We start from the raw sequence: 12,454 nt of genomic DNA, 5'->3' as shown, positions 1-12,454 counted from the left end.
AGATTAAATAGCTTCATAGCTCTCCCCTAGTCCATCAAAAGATTAATCTAGAAAGCCAAAACTAATTCCATTTCTAGTGTCACTGATCAAGCTTGAGTGCATGATTTGCACAGCAAGTGTAATTGACCCCATGGATATCTATGTGAAATAAAATGCCTGGTGGATACTTGTCTCTAAAAGAGTTGATTATACAGTAAGTAGTTGGGCTACTGTATTGGGAAATAACTCAGTAATTTTGAATGAACTATGAAAATCAGTTCTCTTGAAAATACTGGGGGGGCGAGGGGGGGATGAGGTGTGCCTGGACGGAAGGAAGCTCTCCTCAAGATCCCAGAACACTAAGTGGCAGCTTAAAGTAGAAAACTTCAACTACAACTGAATAACCATAACAAAGAGTGATACTGGCTCGTCTTCTGATGGAAGCTTCAGGTTTCAGGTAAGTCTTTCTCTTGCAATAATATAAACAATCTTATCTGAGGACGATTCAGAGCTTTGCAAGCCTTTGTTTGAAAAAAAGTCGTCAGCCTTTTGTGTCTAAAGACAAAGTTGTGGGAGTGGGAGGTGCACAGGTGGAGATGCCTGAGTGCTGTAGATGCTCACTGCACTTTTGGCTTTCAAGTCTTTTACTGAATTTGTCCCTCTCCTAGGCTGCCTGGTCACTTCAGTTGAAGGGCTGCTTCTGCTGTTCGGGTTGTCTTGGCATCAGCAATCATAGCTGGTACCAAATCTAATTCTGGACTTGCCTCTGCCTGTCCCCTTGCCCTGCCTGCATTCACCCTGCTAACACTTCTAGCAGTATTTTGGGGAATTTTTTTAAAATGTTGTTCTAAAGTTAAAGGAACCAATGTTGGTGCACTTCTGAGATGTTGATTTAAAGAAAAGATGATAGACCAGAGTATGATTATATATTAGCAGGCTAATGGATGCCCTGGAAGTGTTCAGAGCCACTTTGGACCTACTCCAGCACCATCACACAAGTACCACCTGAAGTAGTCCTGACTTGGTCTAGAAAGAAGAGCTTCCTTATGAAACCACACAGAATCATAAAGTCAGGGGGTTTGCTGTTGATGTTTTATTACAGTTCACCACATAATGTTAATAGTCAGATAGCATCTTAATTTGAATACATACAGTTCATGTCTTCTTGTTCCTGAGAAGACATTCAGTAAAGGGGAAAAAAAAAAAACCACACCTAGGTGATATGCAAGTAAACTTGAATCTGAAATGACCACATTAAGTGCTATCCTCAGTTAATGCAGTTTATAGGGGAGCTCACTGTGTTAGTCTCTGGATAGTTTAGACAAGAGTCTGGGAAGCTGGGCACTTACCATTATGTGCCCAGGTATAGATATGTCAAACTTGGCAAAAAGTGGGAGGGCACTTTTTTAAAAATTATATACCTTGATTTTGTCCAAACTCCAGTTGGCTAGGTTGTTGTTAATGCAAATAGAAATATTTCATAACATCCACTGATACCACACAGTAATACACCATTTAAGAAAAGATGCAGGGAAATAAATGAAAGTAAGTTATTCTAAGCTTCCTACACACAATTTGCATATGACAAGATTCTCTATCCCTTTGTGCATGTTGGTTGATGTAGGTCAGGAAACCATCCATTCCCTGTCTCAAACTCCATCTTTACCTTTCTTGCAAGTTTAATTGTAGCAATGATCGCACACTCCAACACAAAATGTTTGCTGGCTTTTATAACAGGAATTTTTGATTCTTTGAGGAAATCAAAATATTTTTCATATTTCCTCTGAAACATCTTTACTACTTCCTCTTACAAAGATAGTCTTGCTGCTCCTCTGAATATAACTAAGCATTGTTTTCTTGAAGATGGAAATTTCATTGTGAAAGATGAGATGATGTTGTCCATGCTTGACTGACGTAATTAACAAGTCCTAAACAAGAACCATCTATGCAGGGCTTTTTAATAACCCCTTCCCGTTGTGACTGAGTCTGAAGTCTCTCTACTGAGTTTTGTGTTTTCTCTATGTCTTCATTTAGCAAGTGTATTTGTTCGAAATTACAGCTGACTTACTGACATACCTGATATTTTCTGAAGATACTGCAGTATTTGTTACAAACATAGAAGAAAAAAAATAAAAAACCAAACCCAGACTGACCAGGTAGAAACTGTGCAAGTAGGAATCTGATACATTCTTCCACACAAGTGTCAAAAGCCCTTTTTAAAGGCTGTCACTGAAGTCCCACTATGCTTTACTGGAGGAATAAACAAGGGATGCTAAAGCGAATAGTGATTGCTCAGGACTACTGTGCATAGCATTCACTCTATCTCATAATAGCTTCAGTTCTACTGAAGGGCTTGTAACTCACCCTGATTACTACCAGGAAATAATTACAATATAATCTGCCTCTCTACATTAGAGATGTTCTTGAATCCTTTGAAAGGTGTCAAATAACAGACTTTACTGACTGTTCCCATGAATAAAGTAACAGGATAATATGGCCTCTCATATTTTTTTTTTCATGCATGTTGGACTCCAATACCAGCCTAAGCACGTACTTGTTCTTAAAGGAAGATAAATTAAAAGATCGGGATTTTTACACAGAATCACAAGCCAACAAGGCCAATTCTTCTGTAGGGTTGGAATTACAGATAGTTATCATTTGAAGTCAGCTGCTGAAGGGATAAAAGATGGAATTCAACCTAAATGTAAAATTTATTTAACTCTGAGTAGTTGATACATTACTACGGGTTAGCTGTTTGCCCTGCTGTTTGGATTCCCCTACCTAGTCCCCAAACTTAAGTCTTTTACTTATACAAAAATATCAAAGGTAGCTCTTTGTGTGTTTCCCTCTGTGAATTGTTTTGCTGTTATTGAAATGTTGTTTTTGTTCAGAGAATGTTAAGTGAACACATGGGGATAATTGCTATAACTACCTATAATATGTTTTATTTGTCTTCAATTAAAACAGTAAATAGCAAGGCAAAGTTACGATACCTTTCTCAATAGGCCTGTACAGGTAGATACAGAAGACGACTGACAGTTACTACCAGGTATGCGGTCAGTACTGCTACCATCATTAGGTCTGTGATTACCTGGCATAACTAGTGAGTACTTCTCTGTTTATGTGCTCATAAGATACAGAGGAATATAAAATGATAGAACTATCATGGTGCAATGCTGCTGCACCCTTTCAAGTGAATGTTGTCTTTTTGGGCATAGCTTTTCCCTGCTTCTTCCTATTCGTGAGAACGCTGCATGTGCTGTGAAGTTGCTTAAACCAAACTGAAACACCCTTTTGTTTCTCAAATTGCGAGCCTTTGAAAAAACACAGATGAAATTCTAATTTGAGCTGATGTTAAACTTCTTCAAGAGAACCTAGGCTTCCTTTTAGCCTTTGTGAAATCTGAAGATGTGCAGTTTTATTGCGCAAATTCTGCATATCAGATTACAAGTAAAAAAAATATCCTGGAAGGGAAATAAGTTTCACTTTTATTTCTGTGCTGCTTCAAGTTTGTGTTCTTCAGTATCCTCCCTCACTCATGTTTTTGCCTTTAATAGCTGTGTCTCAGAAACATATTTAACTGTGACGTTTCTTAATAAATCAGGATTTTTTCTGAATTTGTTTCTGTGGATTTTTTGCTGATAAATGAAAGTAACAGTTTAGCTAGAGAACAGATCTCTTTATACATATGTTGGTAATGGTGCTGCTCTCCATTTTTGTGCAAGTACATCTTAGGATGCAAGGGTGAGCCGAGGAAAGGAAACGAGTCTTTTTCATCAGGATGATGTGACACCTTCAGCAGCTTAAAATGGTATAGCAACAGGTCTTTACATTGAAACATGCTCATCCGTGTGGTGTGGTCTGTCACAGGTATAGCAGCTGTGAGTCAGCTCAAGTGTCTCTGTATGAGGTTGATAGGACAGCAGCTGGCTGTCATTAGTATGTCACCGGCATGTGCTGTATTGAAGGCATATTGTGCATCCCACAAGTCCCTGCTAAACACTGAGATGGACTGTCAGTCCTGAACCTACTCCTGTGCTTTTGAAGCTAACCATATGGGGTGTGAATGTAATTAAAGAACTACTTCTTTTGCAGCTGCCTGCCGTGACTAAAAATGTCCTGAATGCTTAAGGAATTGCTTTAAAAAGAATGAAGATGGTCTTAGTGAACACGGGAAAAACTGATAGGATGCTCTTCTCAAACAGAATTACATATGGTGTCAGAATAGCCTCTGGAGTCTGAACTGATGGCCTGATTTTACAGACAGGGAGGTTTTCTGAAAAAAATGCGTCCTACTTCAGTTTCAACAGTGTGCTTGCTTCATTTTGGAAGTCTGCAATTGTTTGTCACACCTAGTCACTCCGCTGCCTTGTGGTGGGAGGGCCAAGCCTAGGCCGAGTACTCCACATGGGGCTTCACAGACCCAGAGAGAGGGAAGTCATCATCTCGTTTGACCTGCTGACTACGCTTACTAATACAGCCCGGTAGGCAGCTGGCCCTCCTTGCTGCAAGGTCAGGCTGCTGACTCATGCCCGAGTTGTTACTCACCAGGGCCCCCAGACACTTTTCTGCAGAGGCCAACGCTTGCTCCCTGCTTTCTCAGTGTCTGTGTCTTTTAACATATGGATCAAGTTAAGCTTCTGTAACTGAGGAGCTGAATCCTGCTCTATACTTGATTTAATACATATGTCTACTGTACGTATTGTTATGATGGGTAGTGGTCACTAAAATCGGACCTTGATAAAAATGTTGACTCTCTTCTGGAACTGAAAATTTGCTTTGTGTGTTTGGTTACTGTGGGTTTGTGGTTTACTTGTTGCACTGCAGGGCCATGGTTCACTCTTTGCTGCCATGGTGATGAATCAAATGTTATCTGGAAACCAGACAGTTATGGTAGGTGCAGTTTGAGACAAGCTCAGTCCCTTAATAGTGCCTTTAATACTACTTAATCATCTCCAGAGACCTGCTCCAGCTAAAATATTACATTTAAAAATATATATATATATAAATAATCTAGTTAGTTGTGTGTAGAAAAAGGAGCAATGATGCAGTCACACTTTATTGCCCCTGTTTCTTCATAAATTCTGTTGTAAGGACAGAATTGCTTTAGCAAGTGATCACATAGCGTGGCTTATTGTAACATTTGCTTCATAACAGGATAAATTCTAGTAAAGATACTGATTTATGAATCTAACTGATCTTTTACTTTTATCACAGGACTTGGGTAATTAATTTGTAATTAAGACTTTTTATGGTACTCTTCACAGTTTTCGGGAAGCTGTCTCTAACTTGGTAGGCATATTAAACATCTTGTACAATAAATGCATCTTTCACACAGCAATCCTGGAATCTTCTTGATTATTATTGTGTTCAGATCTGCAAGGGGGAGGTACTCGAAACGCAAAGTAGCCTGACAGAGTGAACTCTGCTGTCCTGCAGCCATCCTTCCCTGTTGGCAGAACTTGAATGCGGTCTGGCTTAGGTTAAGACACAAGTGGATTTTGGTCTGAGTCACTGGAGCACCCAGAGTCAGGGGTTATGGAGAAGGAAGTCATGCTGAGGGTCAAGGCTTATGAGTGAATAAGGACATGGCTTGCTGTTTGTTAGAATAACGACTGATTTATTTCTGTGTGTGTGCTAAGTCTAGATAAAAAAAAAAAAAAAAAGGCAATGTGCTTTGTACACACACACACACACACACCCTCCTACTCCACTCTCTGAAAACAACCCCAGAAAGCAGTATGGTGGGATTTGGTACCAAATAGTGAATAATTTGGTTTCAGAAGTAATTAAGTCAAGGGGGAGGCATGGTCCACTACAGAACTGTATAGTTTTAAACTGTGCTTTTCATTCTTTTCTTAGCTGTTGATCCACTTTGCAGTTTCTGAAAACACAAGATTTAATCATCTGCTCTCTTGACTGGCAAGGAAAGAGAAAGATCAAAAGTGCTGTTTGAAATTTTCGGTTAGGAGCTCAATTTGAAGTAGACACTTTCAGCCCATTTGTAGAGCTAGATGGGGAGGATGGCTCTTCCCAGACTTTACTAAGGCGGCCCGAAACTGACAGTGCAAAACAGGCTTGTAAATGCTGTGATGAACAGTGAAAGGGGGGCAAGGATTAGTTTTATATTGCTAGTTAAACTTCATAGTGTCCAAGCAGACTTCTGTTGGAAGCTCACTGGGGTAACATTTATGAACCTGGGAAAAAATGCCGTTTGAATTGACAGCAGCAAATTGAAGTGTGGCTGCTGAATTACCCAAGCTTTGAGTGAAATCAGAGGGAACACAGGCTGCTTGTTGCTTTAGGTGTAACAGACCTCACACTGTATCTCAAGTCTTACAAAGTGCTGACTGCAACTCTGAAGAGTTTGTGTAGTCCCAGATATCTTATCTGTAGAAAACCTTAGTGGCCATGCTTTCGAGAGCACTGAAATGCTTTCATCTTCCCAGTTTAGATGATGGGTAGATCAAAAGCCTAGAAGGGGAAACATTTCCCTGTTTTTACAAACGCTTGACCTCCGAGACACTGGTGACTGGGGGAGGTGGATATGTGAAAAATGTCTCAGTAAAGTCTGTTGGGACATATGGAATACTTAAGAACTTAAAGACTAGAAGAGATCTCAGGCTATAAAAGTAAGCTTTCCCACTGCCACATCTAGTTGCTCTTACATTCACTTTCACAGATGGGTATTGCTTCATCTGTAAAGCTGTTGTTTTGTGAGCGACTACTTAAATAGCTGATAGCTCTGCTGGCTAGGGACCTCCTGATTTCCAGCTTACATATTTGGTAAATCCATACTATTTACTCTTAAAATTAATTCTCTTCAGTTTTAATTTTTCCTTTCTGATGTCATGGTTATCCCCTCTTAGTGCATTGGTACACAGCAGCTGTATTTCTCCCTTGCCCTTCTCTGGGCTGGGTCACAGTAACGCCGGACTATTGGCTCTAACCACCTAAGAGACAAATAGTTCCCTTGTCCTGCTTTGTTGTGAATGCTCGTTACTGAGGCTTTCAGAATCCAATCTGAATCCCCATCAAAATTCACACATAACATCTATGTTTTAGTTAGTGACGTTATTTACTAAAATGTAGAAGAGGGGTGTTTTTTCCCATCCAGACACATGCCAAACAGCATGGGGTTCCTTAGCTGCATGTGGTTCCTTTGCCACATGTGGTGGCATTATCAGTGTTCCCAGTGGCTGGCAGAGTAATTGACCTGTCTTTAATTATTTTAAATGCTATTTTTGTAGGAGGAGTATACATAATATGAATGTTGAGGCATTAGGATGAGATTAATTCCATTAGAGTGGCCAGGAACTCCTGCAGAGCAGACTTCTAGGGCACTTGAACTCCTACTAATTAGTACCGTGAGTTCTTTGGGCACTGCTAGCGTCGCTGGCTGGTAAACTGCTGGTTGAACAGAGCACCTGAAGTCCGGCATTGCTGGGACTGTAATTGCCTGTTTGCTCCACCCCGCGCCCCCCCCCCCCGCCCCCCCCCGACATTTTTCTGGCCCTGCACAAGGAATCTGCTCCCTGGGGGTTAGTTAATGATTTGTGCTGCTTTTAAAGCCTGAAGATTTTTTACATCTGAAACAGATAGTTGGTGTTCAGCAACAACAGGGATGGAAAGCTGGTCGCTGTAACAGCAATGATGTCTTTAGATGAGACTTATTCCAGCAGCATGCAGCAGAAACTGAAAGCCTGTTGTTTTACTGCAACTCGTTTAGACAGCTCCACTGATAACAGTGCTCAGAGGGGGACCAAATGAGCTTCCCCCCTCCCTGCCCCAGCATTTTTCACAGTAGAGGTACATCCAGTGAAGATCCAGGGGTCAACCTGTGCTGTGAGGGTCTGTAGGGCTTCTGTGGCCCCCCTGCCAGGGGCAGGAGAGGAGCCACAAGGCCAAGGACCACTCTGAGATGGGAAGGTTCCTAGTGGTAGAGATGTGTTGTTTTATACAAACAACAAGGTGTTTGATAGACAGGAGAGAGGATCCACCACCCTCATTAAGCTCTCTGGTGGGCAAAAAGCAAGGCTTCTGTCCCTTCTCCGGTTAATTTTTCAAAACAGAAAGTTTTCAGTAGGGCATGTGGAGAGCCAGACTAGAATAGACTGAGTAGCCATTATTAACCACCATGCCAAAGCACTGTCAGGAGGCAAAAGGTGCTTGAAGATGAAGATTGTTTTGACTCTACGGTAAGTATTCTCATTTTACTTACTCTTCTGAGGTTTTGTGTTTTCTTACAAAATAGCAATAGGTTCTTGATTCATTGAAGAATGAGGAAATGCTATCAACTTACAACTTTTTCAACATCAGTAACTCTTTTCAGCCCAGGTATAGTCATGGTAATTCTGTCTGATTTTGTTATGTCAGTTTAATGCTTTGTGGTGGCTTTGATGTCTGCTTCTATGCACGTATCACTCTATGACTCAGAGGTGTCACTGTTTCACTTCTGGGCAAGTTATTAGAGGTCTCGAATGTGCTTCACCAAACGTACAGACTGTCTTAGGATCTTACAGCATAGAAAACAGTATAAAGCCTAGGTAGTATTTCTTGTTATTATTACAAAGTAATAGGTGTCAGAGGCACATTCAAGCCAGAGGAAAATTTAAAACAAGTCCTGCTGTAACGTGGGAAGAAATAAATGGCACTTCCCCAGTAGCCCAGCGCTGTTTAGATGAGGATGGAACCTGAAATGTTAAAAAGCCCATGCCATTCCTTTTGGCTGGTTTTCTGTCGTGTCTGAAATAGTCAACACATGACTAATGAGCTGCAAGCCCCGTAGCAGAGGGCCAGCTCAGCACTGGGCAGGGCTACACCTGCCGATTGCTGAAGCACAGCAGAAGTTAGACAAACAACTACTGTCTCATAGGATTTTCAGCCTGAGCACTTGTGCTGCTGGTGTTGCTAGCTGTGTTGAAGTCTGAGGATTTGTGGGTTTCTTCTCTTTTTGAAATGAAACTCTACAAATCAATGTTGCTATGGAGAAGTGCCACGTAATCATCAAGGGCAGACGATGAACTAATTAGCTGTAGGAATCTGACTGCAATAGTGATAATACCCCTGGGATATAAAGCAGTTACCATTAAATTCAAATAGCCATTTTCAGGGAAGCAGTAGTTCCTTCCATATAATGTAATGCTGGCTGATCAACTATGACACATGAAAGTTTAGGCAGTGATGGATGCATAACCAAGGCATAACCAAGGGTGTGGATGCTCAGCTAGTTGTAAGTGAACAGACACATTCAATTTCTGCCTTCTTTTGTACAGATGTGGGCATAGGAAAGTGGAGAAAACATCCTTTTATGCCCAGAAACATGCATGTGCTTGGGTCACAAACGTGTTAACTGAAGATATATAAACAATTTTTTTTTTATTGTTTGCCATTTTATTAGTGGTCTACACATGACTCTCTGCTGAAGGGAACTTGCTGATTGCCATGAGATTTCTATGTAACTGTTCTCCCTCTTTTTTTTTTATGTGTTTACCCTATTTGGTTTTGGCTAGGAAAATCTTTAGTCTTACCTTCCTGTCCTAAGCTGCTTGCTGAGGAGCATTATTAAGAAATAGCATCTAACATATTTAAATAGAAGTGTTACTTTACTGGAAATTCTGAAAAATAGGAAGCTACCAAAACACGTGAAGAAGTTAAATTAGTTTGGGAAACTGGATATAAAATGGGAATTCTAAGGATTTTAAATCTTACTAGCATGAAGACACTGATCAGTCTCATATTAAGGGCACATCAAAAATATCAAAAGGCTGGAGGAAGAGGTAAAAGATCAAGTTGTTTGCAATTTGAAAAATAATTTTTAGTTGTTAAGGAAAGCAGTTAGGCATAGGAGGCAGCCAACCTTACTCTGTGATGCCTGCGAGAAGAGGAAAAAGGGGAAATGCCACAACCAGTGTATGGGATAGTATGTCAGAAGGGAGCTGGGATGCGGCACTCTGTGCTGCTCAGAACATGTAAGCTCATCAGTCAGGGCAGAAAAGGGCAGAGAGCGTTTCTTTACCTGGTGTTCAGAAATGCCTTTGAAGCAAAGACCTGGGCTTTTTTAGAAGGATGCAGGGATGTCCTTGCTGGATCTAAATCTCATGTGGCACATGTCATGCTTGTCCAGGCCTGGTTATATCCCCCGCACCTCAGTAAGAAATGTCCATCTGTGGTTACGGTGGAGCCCGGATCAGCAGCATCCAGAACCTGGAAAACAAGCATCTAGACCCATTACTGAATAATACAGAAAATTTTAACTAACCAGAAGACCTGCAAGAAATATTTCACAGTGCCATGGCATGTTGAGCAGGATGCTTGTAAGGCTCTTCTAAGTGCTGGGTAAACTGGGAATTTACCCAGACTGGCCAAAGATGCATCTCTGCAGCTGCTTCAGTGTTTGAGCTTCATTTTCAATTCTAAAGGCGGATTTGTAAATGCCTAATGGGATCTGTCTGGTCTCCAGCTGTGTGTGCTGTTACAAGCAGCGCTGACCTGTCTCAGCTCTCTGATGACTCTGAGGAGGAAAAGAGTGTGCTAATGAGAGCGTTTGGCTGTGTTTCCTGACCCCCTTTCGTTCGCGGGGGTCTGTCCGGCTTGGCAACGAGGGGTGCGAGAGGGGAAGCTGGGTGCTGTCGGGTGGTGTTTGCTGTGAGCATACAGAGAAAGGTGCTGTGGGCAAAACTTGGACCTCGGTCAGGAGGCTGTTCTCCTTGCTAATGTCTCTAGCAGGTGCCCCGATTAAACCATTGATTCTGGGGAAGTCTATTCAGCAGGGAGGAAAAGTCTGCTATGGGGGACACTGCTAGTCTGCATCTGTGAGCCCAGGATTGAGTGTGTGCAGATGGACTGACTTCAGGTGGCAAACCTGTTGGGATTCTGCATGTACCTGCAGTGGAAAGACCAGGTTCTTCTTGCAGTGATGTTACTAGGCTGGATTAACCAGTAGTTTGAACGGGTGAGGCAAATGCTGCTTCCTCAAGACTGTCATATCAGTACTTGAAAAACTAATGAATTTGTAGTGAAGTAGAGATAAAGGGGGCACAGGAGGAGAGCTGACATTTGCAGAGCAGCAGACCTTCTTATTTGTAGGTCCTCTTACTTCTAATAAATTGCTTTGACATTAAAAAAAAAAAAACAAAAACAAAAACAAAAAAAACAACACGTGCCTCTTTCTTGTAGTTGTCTGCTTTTTTTTTGCCCAGTTTTTGCAGTAGTGCCAAAGGGAACACTGACAATGGGAGTTCATTTACACAGGATTCTTGTTCCTTATCTTCTGTACCAATGAGCTCAGATATTAGAGTATCCATTTCTGGTACAACACTGAGAAGGATGATACGTGGGAATGTGTGAAAAACTAGTGGAGTCACCAAAAGACTTTGGGGCTATTTTGGTCACAGACAACACTTGAATGCAGATGAGTAAATAACACCACAAGAAATCTGCAAGAGGCTGCTGCTTGTGGTTAAAGAACAGTGAAAAGTCAAATTAGCATAGAAATGAAAATGAATAGATACATGGAAATGAGGAAACTTTAGTTTCAGCTGTAGTAAACTGGATTGGTAGGGTCAAGTGTTTCTATTGAGTGTGAAATAAATAAATCAGATTTCCAGTTAAGGTGTTGTTGGAAAGCATGTACCTAGAGGCTAATACAGCATTTGTGCTGCCAGAATAGCTTTGTTGGATTCAAGGCTAGGAATTAACTGCCCTAGGTGAGCTCCTTATAGAGAACAGGAATAGAAACACTGAACACAGAAGTCACACAGTGCCACATGCTAATACGGTCTCAAAGGGAGGGAGCAGTCGCTGCTGTTGTCTTGCCCGATAAGACTGAGAAGTTTCTACCAATGTGACGTCCACAGGCTAAAACAAGTTCATCACTGTTTCACTGCACATCAGAGATCTCCCAGAGACCTTCCCTTTCCTATCCTGTGTCACACCATGTCTCATAGCAGTCCAGACAACTAGCAGGCTCAATCTTCCACAGCAACTGAAAGTCCTCCAGTATTGCTTTAGATCTGGCCTTGCATCATATATGTTCTTCAAAGACTGTTCTCTGCACAGAGTAGATTTGTACCAGCAGGCAGAAAAACCTGAAGAGAGTCCTGGGCTAGTTTGAATTAGCCAGAAGAAATTCTTCATAGGAACATGTGGAGGCATAAAAATGTTAATGTATAGGTGTTTGGTTTCCTCCCCCCCCCCCGTTAACAGATTATTTATTTTGATTCTTGATGTAATTTTCATAGTCAAGTAACATCGTTAATTCAAGTATAATCAACTTCTCATCCCTTTTCATGAAAAGCAAGAAAATCTTCTTCAGTAGAGAGGGGAAAGATACTAAAGTGGTGTGTGAATAATACTTGAGTCTGAAGCACTGATGCCTTTGTCTCAATGATAAAGTGGGGGCTTCTGAGTTCTGATGCTCACTTGTTAATACCGCTATCCCATTTCCAAATTCTGCATATTTATGACAAGATAC

The sequence above is a fragment of the Tyto alba genome, unplaced genomic scaffold (genome assembly GCF_018691265.1).
Source record: "Tyto alba isolate M040663 unplaced genomic scaffold, T.alba_DEE_v4.0 Super-Scaffold_14, whole genome shotgun sequence".
Lineage (NCBI taxonomy): Eukaryota > Metazoa > Chordata > Aves > Strigiformes > Tytonidae > Tyto > Tyto alba.
This window is presented reverse-complemented; position numbering follows the sequence as displayed.